The sequence below is a fragment of the Ixodes scapularis genome, unplaced genomic scaffold (genome assembly GCF_016920785.2).
Source record: "Ixodes scapularis isolate PalLabHiFi unplaced genomic scaffold, ASM1692078v2 PGA_scaffold13__105_contigs__length_92229423, whole genome shotgun sequence".
Taxonomy (NCBI): Eukaryota; Metazoa; Arthropoda; class Arachnida; order Ixodida; family Ixodidae; genus Ixodes; species Ixodes scapularis.
The window spans coordinates 869,731-887,301 of NW_024609839.1; positions in this window are offsets into that span (position 1 = coordinate 869,731).

The window sequence follows — 17,571 nt, forward strand, 5'->3', positions numbered from 1 at the left end:
CCGGCAGCCGACACTCGTTGAAGCGATCACCTACCTTTCAGGATTGTCCTGACTCTCACCGGATCGGCGGCCTCCAATCCCAGGAGACGGTTTGCACACGTCGTCAAATGTATAGCCGACTGGTCCAACAGTTAATTTGATTCAGTATCGTCAATTGGGATCTATACAGGAACCAACGCCAAAACAGCACAACTCCAACTGTCTTCGAGACCGTCAAGGAGGCCCTCCTGGCCGCGACCAGAAAGAAACAAGTAGAGCTCGACACCCCTATTGCGGACCTTCACCTGTTGTATCCCTAGGCCCGGTGGCTGAGGGTTCTACAGTGCTACAGAAGAGGCCCGAAAAACGCGAGAGCCCTGACGGAGGTCGCAAGAGCCACGGTAGCTGCCCGCAAATATGCGGTTCAGCTCGATCGGCAGAAGTGGCGGGAAAAAAACGTCCGCACAGAAGCTATGGGCAGTCAGCTGGGAATCTGCCGATATTCTGCTTTGTATAATTTTGACTAGCAAAAATAATCGATACACGGAAAGGTTTATGCTACTCAAAATAAACGAAGAAACTCTGGGAACTTTCAGCGACTTAATGGGGCAAGAAAATTGGGATGACGTTTATACAGAAAATGATTTAGTGCTTGCCTACAGAAAATTCTTGGTTAAATTTAAACACTTTTATGATGCAGCTTTTCCTCTATGTTAATCTAAACTACGACCTAAAAAAACAGAAAACCGTGGGTAACTTGCGATCTATATTAAAAAAATTAAACAAAAGGACCGCAAGTACCATGCATTCATAAAACACCGTGATCCACGCTTACTGGATGGGTTCGAGAAATGTAGAAACAAGTTGAACTCCGATCTCAAGCAAGCAAAAAGTTAATATTACCAAAATAATTTCATGCATCTCCAAAATGACTATAGGAAATTATGGGACACGGTAAACAATCTAACATCCCGAAAGCAACCGCGTTGTAATGCGAAGGAATTGATAATGAATAATGTAAGTATCGTCGGAAAAGAACTATCCGACAAAATGAATCGTCCTATTATTAACGTAGGTACGTTCACGAGAAACAATTCTCTCGTAGATGACCGTTTACTGATAAGAAATCAGCCAGGATCTATTATGCTAATGCCGACGTGTACGCTTGAAATTGATAAAATATTCACTAGTGTAAAAACCGATGTCGCAGCTGGTGATGATGGAATAAAAGAATTGCCGATTAAGCGTACCGCTTGCATATAAAGTCCAGTTTTATCCCACATAATCAATAAGATGTTTGCGTCCGGCGACCTCCCCGATGAATTAAAGATAGCTAAAGTAATCCCTGTATACAAAGGTGGGGGAGAAACCAAAGTTAAAAATTATAGGCCAATATCAGTCCTACCGGTAATCTCAAACATTTTCGAGCCTGTCGTCAATGATAGGCTTAGCAATTTTTTTTTCAAAAATACAATTTAATATGGATTTCAAAACGGGAAGTCTGCAGAAGTAGCACTAATCAACGTAAAATATAAAATATTTGAAAATATTGAAACCAAACTCATCACACTCGGTTTGTTCTTAGATCTGAAAAAAGCATTTGATACCGTGCAACATTATATTTTACTAAAAAAAGCTCGAAATGAACGGAGTACGCGGTGTAGCCTCACAATTGATTAAAACTTATCTTTCAGATTGATACCAATACGTATGCATAAATGATCAATCATCTAACAAGACGAAAATTCACCATGGCGTTCCCTAAAGTTCTATTTGAGGACCCCTGCTATTCCTTGCATATATATATATATATATATATATATATATATATATAAATGATGTAACGAAAATATCTGGCTGCCAGGAACTACTAATGTACGCCGACGACACAAATGTTTTCTGGCGTAACAAGAAAAGCTGTAGAGACCGTAGCTAATGAATATCTGCTGAAGCTATCCAAGTGGTTAGAAATCAGTCGCTTGTATTTAAATACAAATAAAACAAAGTATCTCATTTTTAAGCCGGTAAATAAACGAGGTGACAGCACTGTCCACATAACATTTGAAGCTACGCTACTGGATCAAGTGATAGAACAACAATTTTTGGGTGTATGGTGCGGTGGGGACCTTTCATGGAATACGCATATCAATAGACTCAAAGCTGACTTATCCCGAGTAACTGGGTTTTTTTTTTTTTAAATACAACACTTACAGCCTACTAGGCTTAAACAGATAGTTTACTACTTCCACTTTTAGTCCAAAATGAGCAATGACATTACTGTCTGGGAAACAACGACTGGTACCAACTACAATCAGTTAATCCTACTGCAGAAGAAGATATCACGTATATGCGAAAAGAATAAAGGGGATAGAAAGGATCTACGCTCACAGCCACATTTTATCAAATATAATGTGCTTAAGGCAGATAAGATCTATTATTTGAAACTCTCGTAATGCATACAGTAAACAAACTTCACTGCGCACCAACAAATAGTTTGAATTCATACATATTACGAGATCCTAAGCGAAAGAGGCCAGCCATAAGAACGAACTACGGTCAGAAGTGCATGAGGAACGTGAGAAAATCGTTGTTTCTTCAATATTGTGGGGATGCACGGAACGACAGTCGTTTTTGATATAATAATGTAACATTTTAGAATAGTTTGCGCTAAGTGGTAACTTTTTTGTGCTAAGCCGTAACGTAAAAAAAAAAACTGCCTTAGTGGCATCGTGCAGCAGACGACGCGACGATGCCACGACGACGTCACCCTTCACGTGACCCGCTCCGACCAACCCAAAAAGCCCATCTCCGCTGCGTACAAAAATCGTCTGCTTCAAGCGCCATGGCCTTGGAAATCGCCTTTTCAAGATGTTCACACACATGCGATATTATGGAAACTTTGGTAAAATGTTCAGTGCTTTACCAACTTACCGACAGGCTACTTCCGAAAAGAGTGAACTGGGCGTTTACTTTTTGATCAGCCGTGTTGCGTCAATCTCCATGTGTTCTCCCATAGGGCGGGCCGCCTCCTGGAACACTGAGACGACGTGATCCACGTTGAGCTGCTTTGTCGGCCATGTTGTCGGCAAAAGACGCGGATCAAAGGATTGCGCTACTACTAGCCCGGAGAGCGAACACAAGCGTCGCTGCGGTCGCCGCGCCCTGATTAGGTGAGGTGTACCGTGACGTCAGAGGGAGGACTCCGCTCCGCGATCTCGCATCGGCTCGCTTCCCAGCACCGGTTTCCTGGTTTGGCGTTGCGTGCCGCAAGCTCTTCGAGGAGCTGGACTTCGTTTACCCGGTGTACAAGACGTTGAGTTAGGCCAATACTGACCCGTACATTTTATAAGCCTGCTTGTCCTTTTTACCTGTAAAATTGGGTTACAAATCCCGAAAGCTACCGGCGGAGGCTATTCCGTCGATGGACCTCCCCGTCCGTCCACACGACACAAGACAATTTCGCGAGGGATCGGTGAAGCGGTGGCGCAAGTGTTGCAGACGCTGGAATTCTGTTCCTTGCATGTTCATGATTTAGGACGATATTACATCCCGCTTTCAAGGCATTTGAAGTGGCATTTATATCATGGGCCTTTGGGTGGTCGGCAAATTAGCTCGCGACCCCGACTTACCGCTCCCACTCTGCGTGCGCTGGTTAGCAGATGTTTTAAAGGCACTGTGTCTGATTATCTTTAAAAGTGCTCGTGGAACAGGGTTGTTTTACATAAATGTAGCTTCTTCGTGAATTAATTATATAGTTTATACACGTATGCAGGCATATTTCTTAGAAGATGCACAATTACTGGAAATAAGTTTGTATGGTAGCAGCAAAGACGACCGAATTGTATGATATGTATTGAAGTGCCCAAAATATACACAGCAATAGTGCCGTAATTCGGAATGTTTATACTTTTTCCTGACATTTTTATTCCAGACTTGGGTATTCAGAAAATACACCGTTTAGTCTGAATTGTCATTTCCTATTAAAAGAGACACTGCTGCAGGTCTACAAAAGCTTCCTCAGCCTCCAAAAGCTTCCTCAGCCTCAGCTAGTTGTCAGAGAGTCCAGCTATAGGGAATAGCTGGACTCTCTGACAACAGGGGAAAGCAAGAGTAAAAGCAAGCATTCGAACGTCTGTCCAGTGCTAGATGCAGCACTAGTAGTAGAAAATGTGGAACCTGTGAAGGGCGACAGTCTGCGTGAGAAAAGCTTCTGGTATTTTAGATTCAGGACAATTCGATTTAAATAAAATCTCAATTTTAGGGCTTAAGGGACTAATAACGAGCTAGCCTTCGTTTACGTTTGTTATACATTACTTGAGGGTTGATATAAACAAGTCCACAGATACCACCCGTCTAGTCCATTGAAATACTATCCGAATCCAGCAAAGGTCAAATGCGAGCAATGTATATAATAAATGTTCTTTGTTTTTTTACTTTGCCCCTGCCCTTGGGCTGTCTTACTTGTGATTCTCTCCCCATGGCCCAGACTGTATTTAGCATGTTGCTCGAGCAGCATGCAGCTTTTCTGCTTCGGCGATCTTGTTTATAAACAGAGATACAAAAAAAAATAGTATACGTAACCCGCCAATTCATTCAGACCATCAGCAGGATTTATTGCGCGAGATGTAAATCCATAGTAATGCTCCTGCAATTGTGGCCATATTTCTTTATTTTCATATACCAGCTGCCATTCATGCGTTGCCTGCCCTGTCAACCAGGCTTAAAATGTTGGTTGAAGTTTCGCCTGTAGCTACAGGCCATACCTCAATAAAGGCATATATAAAAATGCACACTTCCTACAGAAAACACGCCAAAACAAAATTAAATAGAAACGAGCGCGTCGACAGCTAACGTCGTCACAGCCTCCACAGGGCGAGCGAGGCGAGTCGGGGAAAAATTCTCTCCTCGGCGTGACGTCACCCCGGTTTGCCGTAAGGGGCCGCCACGCGAGCTTCTCGGGGCTAATAGTGCTCTATTCCAAGAGTGGATGGACGCAAATGAGAAGCTCGCGGTATACACTGGTGCGGCTTTCGTCTCCTTCCCTAAACCAGCTTGCTCCGCTAAGGTTGTGATTCCCCGCCTAAAAATCTCCATGGCCAAAACATTGCCCGTCGGCACCTCGGTCAAGGTAGGAGAACTTTGAGCCACCCAGCTAGCACCGCGCATCGCAATCGAGAAGGGAGTACGACCAACGCACCTCCAGATTTTAACTCAGTCTGCGGCTTTATGAATATGCTGTCGCTCCCACCACTCCCCGAGCAAGCGAGTTAAGGCAATCCGAGGAATGGCCTCCGACCTACTTGCAGCCGGTACAACCAACAAAGTGTCCTGGATACCTTCCCACGTTCACATCCAGGGCAACGAACAAGCTCTCTGCATGGCCCGCGCGCCATTGGATTTGCCCCGCGAGCCAGGAAGTGTGCCAAGTCACCTACAAGAACACGGGTACTCGCTCGCGCCAGAGCCCGGCGAAGATGGCGAAGACCCCGATTACGACCCTGAGGAGGCAAAACAACTCGTCAAAGAAGCCTTCCCTGAGTGCAGCCCTGACCTCCTGCGTAAATCCGCTCCCGAAGAATGGGCAGGGGACCAACAGTGCTGCTTTGGAGGATAGTCACAAGCACCACATGAACACCGGCGCGCAGGGCGCATTGAACCACGCCACCCACATCACCCCACTGCCGTTTTTGTCAAGACACCACCCTTCTTGCCGACCAAAGGCACCCACTTTGGGACTTCCCGGAAGTAGAAGAAATTCTTCGAAAACACATACCACCAGATCCAGCATGGAGAAACGGGCTCATCCTCAGGGCCCATCCGACAAACGTCAAGCTGTCCTGACCACGCTTGTGGATTTCATCCTCGCTGCAGGGCTGACCGCCCATCTACAACCCTCCTCAGTCCCCTACCCTGGCCATAGATCTGGGCTTGTAAGCCACCGATCTCGCTCTCACTCTTCCTCCCCAAAAGGCCAATAAACGCTTCTGAATCTGAAAAGAGAGACACACAAATAAAAAAAAAAAGAGGGGAAATAGCGAAAAATTTTGGCAAACTTTGGGACGTTTCCATGCTTCTACAATAGCTCTCAGCACGAGAAGAAAAAGATGTCTCGCGCCGAAAGACCGAAGATTCGGTGGTCTGCTGGCCCACCATCTTGCGTTAAGTGCGCGACAGCAGGTCGGCGGGGTTCATGTACGTTGGTACCAACTTCATTGACAAATCTTTTTTTCTTTTCTTTTTTAAGCAAAGAAAGAAAAAGAGAAGAAGAACAACTTCTTGACTTTCGCGCTGCGCCACGGCGCAGCGCGAAAGCAAAAACTCCGTTGAGCACCACAACACGGTTTAAAAAAGGGTTTCGGCACAACGAAAAAAAAAAAAAAGCGAAATAATTCATAAAACTTTTTCGCCGCTCTCAGCACAAGAAGCTCTCCAGCCCTTTTTTTTTTCGACAAATTCCCATTTTTTTTTTATTCGTCTTTCTTTTTTAACTGTCAGTATTACTTCTCCGTCCTTCTCTTGCTTCGTATTAAAGGCGAACAGTAAGTAGCGCTCTATCCTGCCTCTTCGTTCTTCCTCCGCTGTCTTTGCTAGAATTTTACTAAGTTGTAAAATGTGGAGAACAAACAAATTGTATTGCAGATTATCTGCGGTTTCTCGCCCACATCCTTAGTGTATTTCAGGAGATATAGATTGTGGCCACTATTCAGGTCACGGTTTGCTACATTACAGGACAGTCTTTAACGGAGAATTTTTGATCAGCCAAATTGTACGAGAAAACCGCTCGAGATGTTAACGGATATTATTATTTTTTATGTCATTAGGTGCTTGATGTCACCCAGCTGTGCAAATGTTCGGTTTATTTTGATGCGCGCAGGTGTGTATTGTGGTTTGTATGGAGTCGGCGTGCTCCCTGCCATTCCTTATTCGTGTTAATCAGACTGCATAGTCCCCCCTCATGTAATGCCGACAGGCCTTTGAGGTGCTTCGAATAAATAAATTAATAAAGATGTGAGACTCGCCTGACGTCCAGCGGCACCATGGTGTCGTATGGCACCGGGTCACATGACACCAGACGTCACGTGGCGTCATGATGTCAGGTGATATCGTGACGCTACGTGAGCCACGTTACATGACATGGCGTTGCAGAGTCACGTCATGTCACGTGACAGCATGGTGTCGTGTGTCGTCACAGCCACATGATCTCATGAGGTCACACAGATCATTCACAAGTCACAACACACCCGTGCCGGCCTTTTTCGCCGTGATCAAGCTGGCGTCATTTCCCTTCTTCTCTCTGTCTCATTCTTTTTTTCAGAATTACACTCTCCAAGTGTACAGCAATACAGTAAATTTCAGGAAAAGGGCTCTGATGACGTTCACAATGAGTGCGTCCAAGTTCGAAATTGAAGGCAGTTTTAATATTATTCCTTCCACCTTCTCGGCGATCACGGCCAAGTCGTTCACGCAGACGGGCTACCACCAGGTACGGACAGCGAGGCCAGAACTATCTTCATGTAATGGAAATGCATTTGATCAAATCTTAGGGATAAAATAATAGCTTAATACGAAGAGCTCATATACATACACTCGATAAATGAAAGGGCAGGTAAATACGGGTAGAGGGCCTCAATGGTGCCTGCTGGATGTGCCTTTCTAGAGTGGCGACATCTTTGGGGAGGGCATGCAAGTGCCGCCTTATTTGGAGCGCGGCCACAATTTTGACCCCGGCGGTGTGTGAGACTGGGGGATTGGCTTAAGGGACCACTGAACCACTTCCTGCGATAGCCTACTTATGGTCATACCTCAATTTGTGGGCACTAATAATAATAATAAAAATGAGTTTATTTCCATCGAACGTTGATGGTGGCGATCAAGGAAAAAAGTTGTATCGCACAGCTGGACAACTCCTTGACCACCTACAAGGCACAGTAGCAGCAACTAAAAAAAACATTCACAAATTTTTATTACCGAAATTTAACAAAGCGTGTTTCAGGTTATATATTTTAATATCGGCTATAACAGAAAAGTGACCTATTTGCAGACAGAAGTTATAAGGCCCCAAAAGTTTGATTCCTACTCAGATTCATTTGTGGAGAAAATTAGTCTAATTTCTCTAAGGGACAATGCGCTGAATTCTAACCCTTCATCTTCAAGCAAGTTAAGTATTTTTGAGATAGTATGTTTGAGTGTTCGTGTGCCATAGTTGGTCCTTGCAGTGACCACCTCCCAACATTCTACACGACGGGTAGAATACGCGTGCATATTTTCAGAGAGCTGTCCAAGATTTATCAAAATGTTTGTACCTCTAATTTGTTCTAGTCTTAGACTAGTGACAAGTCTGTAGCTAGAGAGAGCGTGTATATTGATAACGCGAAACTTCTTAAATAAATTAGCTGTGTGGAAGTCAAATGGACCGTCTTCTACAGTCCTTAACGCTTTCTCTTTATTTTTTTTTTTGCAACATGTGTATTTTTTCTAGATACGTCGACGTTGTTGTACCCCAGACTAAATTACAATAATTTAGGTGAAAGCAAAATAACGAAATATATATTAATAACTTTTCCCTTGCTGGTAATATGTACCGGTGGCGGTTTATCACACCTACTACTTGTGACAGCTTAGAAATAAGGTAGTTAACATGACTGTCCCATGACATAGTCTCGGTGACACCGAAGAGCTCGAAAGATTTTACAACCTCTATTTTGGATGAGTTCAAAACGGTATCTTTTGTAATGGTGAGTACCTTATGTTTTGGGTGAAAAAGCACTGCTTTTGTTTTATCGACGTTGATTTGGAGGGAATTAATACGACTCCAAATTGCTAATGCAGATAACGCCTGATTTGTCGTGTTAAATTGCACATGAACATTTTCGGCTGAAAAAAGCAAACTAGTGTCGTCGGCATAGTTGATAAATGCTGCATCAGAGTTAATGTTCACAATATCATTAACGTAAATATTGAAAAACAAAAGGACCTAATATACTTTCTTAGGGAACACGCATGTTTTGAAAGCATGTTTTGAAGCATGTTTTCAAAAAAAGCATGTTTTAAAAAAAAAACTACATTGATCCGTGGCCTATTAAAAAAAAAATTAAATCGGTATTGAAGATTTTTTAGGGCGTTTTCGTAGATCGTTTCGGCCGTCCCGCGACGCCCTCCGCAACGGGCTACGACACCTGAAACTCTCCAGCCAAGGCCATCGGCGCGCAGGCGCAGTAGCGGCTTCTTCCTTGCGGAGGGCTTAGCGGAGGGGGAAACGGGGTCTACGAAGACTCCCTATTACCTCATGTATATATCGCAGACATTAGAACGCAGGGTAGGACGGGAAGAAGTAGAGAAACTGTACAGGCTCTGCTTGCAAAGCCAAAGTATCGCGTTCCTGTTCCTCTCAGCGCCAATTGGCGCACTGGCAGAGAAGCCGTCACGTGCGCCGAGCTGGATCCAAACTTCATGCGGGAAAGCGACCTAGCAGGCGCCGAGTTTCGGGCGGGCGAGTTTCAAGCCTAGCGTTTGCGAAATATACATTCTACTGTAAAATCCAACAAACTGGAAGGTTCTTTGACCCTTGAACATTATGTGCAGCCACTGCGTACTCTTTTTTATTTATACCGCGAGCGATGTTTGAAAACTTTAGTTTCTTCGCCGAGTTTTTGGCATTGAAAGTTTCCATCATCAACAATAAAAAAGTGACTATGACATAACTATTCTGAATTTCGCCATACTAAATAGCATACCAAGAAAAGTAAAGGCTGGTCATTCCGAAAATGTAATTAATTGCGGTAGCTAAAAATCGCCGCAGTACCCCTTTAAAGATATTTTGACAGACCAATCACCGCCCACCATAAAGCGGACGTTTCGCGTGAGCTATGTACACAGGGCACAAGGCCCTGGAACAACCATTGTAAAAACGTTAGGAAGAGGGATACATTTCAAGATAAACGGAGAGGGGCCTGGCACAAAAAATTAAGAAAACGAAACAGTTCAAGGCTCGTTCATGAAAATGTAGCCACCACTCCCTCCATACTAGTGACCAAGGCCCGTTTGCTCTAGTTTGCACGAAGCGCAAACCGCGGCCAAAGTTAGTCGCATACCTAGGAGAGGGATTTTGAAATCACGTGACTGAGGCTCGGTAGGGATGCGGGGAAACATGGCGGTGCCCCGGTGAGTGAGCGCCGCTCGCTTTGGAACTAATGGGTCGTTGTAGCTGCAATATCGGGCGTGTTAGTCAGCAACGAATGGTGCAGGAGGCTTTCGCTTTGCCTTAAATTGCAAAGAATGAGCAATGACCTCGCCGCATTTTAGAGCGCAGCTCTTAGGGGCTCGTTTCCGGCTTGAGCGGCGTCGGCGTCGCCGTCGCCATCGGCGTAACCGCGCGGTGCATTATGGGTAAATTTCCCCGCTAAATCTAGCGGAAAAATTTCCCCGCTCGATTTAGTGGAAAAAATTCCCCGCTAAATCTAGCGGAAAAATTTTCCCGCTAATTCTAGCGGAAAATTTTCTCCGCTAAATCTAGCGGGAAAAATGCCCCGCTAAATCTAGCGGAAAAATTAACCCGCTAAATCTAGCGGAAAAATTTCCCCACTAAATCTAGCGGAAAAATTTCCCCGCTAGATTTAGCTGAAAAAATTCCCTGCTAAGTCTAGCGGAAAAATTCTCCCGTTAAACCTAGCGGAAAAATTTCCCCGCTAAATCTAGCGGAAAAATTTTTCTGGTGGGCCACGTGACCCCCCAGGGTCACGTGACCCCCCCCCCCCCCCCCCCCCGCCCCGAGAACAGGTAACCCTCAGTACCCTTCCCTGCTCCTCCTCAAGAGCTGCGCTCCAATTCGGTGTTACAGGGAGTTGTAAGCGGCTTTCATTTCTTTTAGATGGTCTTTCAACTCTGGCCTTTCCTAAGCCTAAATGAAGGCGATACTTGTCGGCATATGGCAACGTTTTCGGAAAGCGGATTGCCTTGACTCAATCGGCGGGGTATTGATAGCGCACAAAAGCAGATAGCACAGTTAGTGTTCAGACAGCGTCCCCAATAGACCTTTTTCTAAATTACCCAAGTATCGAGGATAACGCTGGAAAGTAATTCTAGGGTTCGCGCGCGCTGGCCTTCCTCTTATAAAATATTCAAAGTAAATAATCATAATAAGGATTTAACAAATGCGCGTGCAAGGCAACATTTGTTTTAGACTTTTTGCTTTAGAAAAATTACTACTGCAGACGCCAGCACGTGCAACGCGTGTAACTACACTCGTAGCATGCACCTCGGTGCTTAGGGAAATTCAGAAAAAGGTGTATTGGGACGCTGTCTGCTTTTGTGGGCTATCAATACCCGGCCGATCGAGTCAAGGCAATCCACTTTCAAAAGACGTTGCCATGCCGACAATTAGCGCGTTCATTTAGGCTTAGGAATGGCCAGAATCGAAAGACTATCTAAAAAAAGCGGCGAGGTCATTGCTCATGCTTGGCGATTTAAGTGAGGTAAGGCAAAGCGAAAGCCTCCTGTACAATTCGTTTCTGACTAACGCGCCCGATATTGCAGCTACAACGACATATTAGTTTTAAAGCGAGCGGCGCTCGCTCATCGCGGGGCACCGCCATGTTTCCCCGCATCCCTACCGAGTCAGTCACGTGATTTTAAAATCCCTCTCCTAGGTACTGCGGCTAACTTTAGCCGCGGTTAGCGCTTCTGAGCAGACGGGCCCAGAAGCGTAGTTCTACCTGTTCCAGTATGTTCCCGACGTGAAATCACTCGCACATTTAGTTTCTGGTCCTGTTCGCCCAAAAATGAAAAAGAATATCGGCGCACGTAGGCACGTGCCAGGAACCGAACTCACGGCTGCCGCCGCGTCAGTTCACGTTTACTTCGATGCTGTGTATAGTTTAGCTTCTGGTCTAACTACTGCGGAGCACAAGTTCGTCTGCTTCTTGCACAGGGGTTGTGATGACGTCAGAACGCCGACCTCTTATTGGCTGATTGAAGAAAAATTGTGGGTAGACCTCAAGGCATCTAGCATTGAGCTATACCCACTATCCTTCGAATCAAAGCCAAACAGAACATGGCGTAGTTCTGACGTCACTGCCACCCCCGAACAAGGAGCAGACGACTTGCTTTCCGCTTTCCCTAATTTTCACTTACCGATTCGCAAACCCATAAGCCAGCTCCTCTCACCAGAAGATCAAACTGTAAGAAACAGCACGCAAGGCATGGATTCAATGTTTATAACGTAAATATATGCGTCAGTTCTCCAAAAGGTAATATAAGTAATACCTATTTTGGTTCATGAAAACCGCGGCGTCGCAGAAAGGCAAGTAGTACCATACCATGAAGGCCTGCGGCACCGCATTTCATGATGATGTGATGAGGCAGCGTACAGGGGCAGAGAGATATACTGATGATGCTTAAATTGACCTTGTGGACAATGATGAAGGGGTGATGTTGTGGGCGATAACAGCTTAGTGCTCTTTAGTGGGCTGATCGCTAGGCCGGTCTTCTGTCCAGCTGGTACCACAACTCAAATTAACTCTTGGCAGGGACCATGCGATACGCTGGCTAAACTCAGGGAAGTGTCCGGGGAGCCCCTCCAGTGTGGTTTTCGGTCCCTGCATATTGGTGACCAGCACGTGATACGAACATGCAACCTTTTCCGGTCGCAGGGCAGGTGCTGCGGCACTACGTGGAGGGACTTCGATCGTAGACTGGAATTGGGAATCGTTCGTCCTTTGTCCAGCCCATGGGTCTCATCCCTCCACATGGTGCTGAGGAAACATCCGGAGCTGGAGACATTGCACAGATCATATATCTTAGCAACGTAACGCTACCAGCGGTTTATCAATCGAGCTCATCTTGGTATCCCGGATACAAAGTATAGTATATAAACAGATGCAAGTAAAACAAGGGAATGGATTCAGTATAAGAACCTATCTTAGAGGTGCATTCTCTGTTGGGTAGGAGACCTAAAAAAATTTATTAAGGATTAATATTTACAATGCATAGCACATACCACTTATTCATGTTTCCATATTCCCAACCTCTCTACTATTGCGGGGCACTCAGGCTTTCCCGGCATGGGCTCCATTGGCCTTTCTTAGCTGCGGCTGTCCTAGGTGAGCCAATATAAATATTCGTAATGCCAACAAAATGAACTTAGGGCATCAGTCAGGGATATATCCACCGTAACTCTATAGGGTGGTCCCACGTCGCGCATTCCCGGCTCAGTCTCTAGCCGGGCGTCATGTTGATGAACTTTCGCCCTATGCCTTTGTATGCGCGGAGGCAGTGTTTTTCCGCTCGCTGTAGTTCTTTAGCGTCATGGCCGACTGTTTCAGCCAGAGTGGTCGGAAACATAAACGAGCATGGTCCGGTACTCGATTCTTATGCATTCCAGTCTTTGTTCGGATTGAAGACGAGCCGGTGCTAAATAAGTCGACCCAACAGCAGACAAAATGGCCCCGGTATATGCCGCCGGGGAGACTCCCATCCGAAATAAATTAGAATGAGCTTGAGGTACTCCGACCCAAATGCGGTCCCTATCCTACTTACTCAGCTCTGGAATCGACTGAGCCAACCGTAGTTTCTGTTCGTTTCACAAGCACCAAAAACAACGCCAATGACTGAGCGTCTTAGTAAAAACCAATGGGAAACGTGGCGGACGCCGGTCGGTAGCATGGCGGAACGCGGCTTACTGGAAAGAAAAGGCGTCTCGTGAAACTGCTTTACATGGCATATACGACAAAACTGAAGTAGGTTTGTAAAGCAACTGGCTGGGGACTGCACATCTGAAGTCACGGACCGATGTGACATAAACGGCGAAGCGTTACCGAGATTTATTTTGATTACCTATTTTCAATTTCATCAGACGCTAACTGTTTCTTACTAAAAAATCTGGTCTATATTGTTTGTTTTTTTTCCTACAAATAATGACCTTCACGGCTTAAAAAAAAGGGGGGGGGAGGAGGAGGTGCGGTCGCTCCTTTCTAACGGAATACGCCTCTGACGAACCCATAATATATATGTTTAGTTTATGATCTGGAACTCTCCACTCTGCTTCAGACCTGCCAAACAGGTTACTCAACCCCTGCCAAGGTCATCCCGGATTATTTCATGTACGTGGCAAACCTCACCACCAATACCATATTCATATTTGACAACGAGGAGACGATGGAAGAGAAAGTGAGTGCGCTTGTGTTGAGGAAGTGATTGCCGTAATGACCTTTAAAACCTTAATCATACCGCGTTCGTGGCTAAGGAGCCACCGTAGATGGTTCGTGTTCTGTGCTCTGATGAAGTCTACCCGCTACCGATACGAGAAAATCAACGAAATAATTGAGAGCTCAGCGATTAGCGCTTGGTATTAGCCGACGTAGGCGACCAAAGGCGTCGCTGTGGACGGCCTTCCCCGGTTGTTCAAACGCTCACCATGTGCGTCCTAGAGAAATTAATTATACTTTAATCGACAAAAAAAGAGCAATGTTGCCCTATCAACTTTAACAGAGCTGCTCCTCGCGCATGGGCCTGGCGTTCGGAGTTCGAACGCCGAACCTCGCGCGTGAAGCAGACGACGTTCTTGTTTGCTCTGATTGGAAGGGAAAGGGCGGCTAGAGACAAAGCCAGGGAGCCCTCGCGTCTACCCACTATTCCTTCCAACCGGAGGTCGGCGCTCTGATGTTACCGCACGTTCTCACGTTTTTCTTCCAGATAAAGTTGAGCTTCGAGCGCCTCCAGTTCAAGGAACGCGGCTGGGCGCTCTTCGACATCGAAGACGATGACTACATGAATGTCTGCCAGAGAGGCAACTTCAGCAGGGTGCTCGCAGTGAAGAATGCCTTGTCTTGATGGCAGGTGACATCACGTCACCCGACATCACGCGGTGTGGTCACGTGACGTGACCACAATGTGACGTCACGTGACAATGCTCAGCGATATCATGTGCCATGGGTTTCGCCCGAATGCGCGAACTCACAAATTACTGGAATCATAAAACAGTTCATGCTTTAAACTGCCTTTCTTTCAAGGAAAGGGTGCATAATTGTCATTCAAGATAGCGTAAATATTATTTATGCTGCAGGGGTCGAAAACTGGAGGCTATTGAATTGATCCTTCCTGGCACTTGCTTAAGCGCTCATTAAGCCAATCTGAAAAACACACAATGGCATCGTGCTGAGTTATAGACTCCAAACGCTGAAAGAGAAACAGAATTTGCGTCCCCATTTGTTACTATACTTTAACATTTCTCATCTCTCGGTGAAGTAATATCACGGCAATTCAAAAATGAAATAAGGGAAGTTGTGACGTTACAGGACATGTTTTAACATAAGCACTCCTCCCAACTTGTGGACTTTTAGATTTGTAAAACTCCCACGGCCGCGGAGAGGGGCTGCGGTACTATAAGATCCAGGCACCTTTCGAAATGAATGATGGTTGATTTTGTCAGCGATTTTTCTGTTGCCGATTTGGTCTGCTTTAGAAAGTTTTCGGAACACGTGTAACAAACACAGGCCGGACTGCTCGCCACGAAACTGGCCGAAACAGCCAGGCCAAGCCACGGATGAACACGCCGAGCCAACTTGCGCCGAGGATCTATGGTGTCTAGAACGCGTCTCCGACTGGTGTGTTTACCGCGTCCCAAAAAGTGGTCCCTCAATTTCCACCTGATGACGTCACAGAAGTATCACGCTGCCGCCGGTCGCGATGCTGGCGGTGATCCAGCAGCGGAGGTTTATGTGGCAGACGCCTGTTCTGCTACAGGTCGCTCTCCAATGTGACAGTCCACGGAAGCTTTGGCAGCCAGAAGTTGGGACGCTGTGAAGACAGCGGCACTCAGGTTTGCTTGTGCTTTTTGCCAGCATTTCTACGATGAATCGCCAGGATCGCGACATGCAACAGCATGACACTCAGGCTTCTGTGACGTCATTTGTTGGCACTTCGGGACCACTTTTGATATATGGGAGGGATAGGATGTTGAACACACCAGTCGGAGACGCGGTCCATTCACCATTACCGAACACACGAACAAAAAGCTTTGGGCTTTGCACCAAGGATAATAGAAGGGTAGGAGAAAGCATGACGTCAGCCGCGTAGCCTTTACAAGCCATGCTCCCTTGACGCCTCGCCTCTTTCTCATTTTCCTCCTTGCTCTCCTCACTTAGCCCAACATGGCCACATCACGTGACCGTAGCTAGCCTTCGTCTAGCCTTCAATCTGATAAAACGTACCGGATGGAGCGCGCGCAAGCCTGCAAGGAATCCTTCAATAGGGTGTATTCACTGGCGGCCATATCTGTGTGCGTGGTTGCTGAGCGCGTGCTGACGGCGAGCTTCCACAGTTTTTTTGCAACGTGGATTCTACACCATCAAGAGTGCCGGTCTTAGCAGCCTATTGACGTGAGCTGGTTCTGAGCATACGCCCTAAACATCCCCCTCAAATATGGCGTCCAGCGAATGCCCCCTATACAACTTGTGTTGTACCGCAGGAAAGGCTACAAGCGCGAGCTCCTTGCTCTAGGTACTCTAGGGCAGATCTCGGCGGCACAAGCTCTCGTGCACCAAGAGAAGCTGCTAACGCTATGAGCTCGCGCTTCTAGCCTTCACTGCGGTACAACATAAGGTGAAAGGGAGTATACAATCAACCATCCATCTCGCACGTGACATGTCACGCGCACCAATCGCCAGAGAGATCTGCGGTCACGTTGGGCACAACATCGTTTAAACTTTTTATGACTAGGCTTCACCAATATTGCACCGTGCCCCCTCCTAGTACTAATAGTACTTATAACTTCCTGCAAAGCCGTATATGTAGAGAGTTTGGCCATTCGGTGGGAAGTATAGGAGACAAATAAGGAGGCGCCATTGGCCGAAAGCTGGCTGGGCGTGTTCCAGGGCGTTTTCAGAAATTCAAATGTGACCAACCAGACGCCGGAAATAATACCCTGGCTGTGGTCGCGAGAAACAAGCCTGATAACTGCATCGGAGTAACTCTCGGTGACTGAAAATATGATACACATGATGTTTCAATCACGCTGATCCAAAATGATGGTGGAAGAGTGCGACTAGCGGAACGATCGACATAATCATTACGCCAAGCGCCGATTGCCGGGAATCCGCTGTCCGAGCGGTCACACTCAGTACGAGCAAAACAGACTTGAGCGGCGCATTCGTTTCCTACATCTTCCTGCATGATCATGATCGAAACATCACGTGCACTCTATTTTCAACCATGAAGAGTTACTACACTTCACTCTAACGCGCTTATTAAGACCACATACGAACACAAACCTTCGATCAGAACTGTTTGCCGCTACCACCGCTAGGGGATTCTTTTCGGCTTCTGATTGGTCAAGAGAGCATGCCAAGCCCTCTTTCCGAGTTTGGCGCACGCCCTGGCTCTGCCTGCGCCTCCCATTGACCAAACTCTCTCTATACACGGCTCTGACCTCCTTGCTTTAGATTGGTTTTCGATCCGTGGTCTTCGGATAGATGGATAGTTGGAACCACGACGCTCCTGCGGACGGTACCTATCGCCCTCTTGTCACGGCAGAAATCTTTTTATAGCATTTTTTTCGTCAAATTCGAAGCAAGATTCGTAAAATCATAAAAGTAGTCC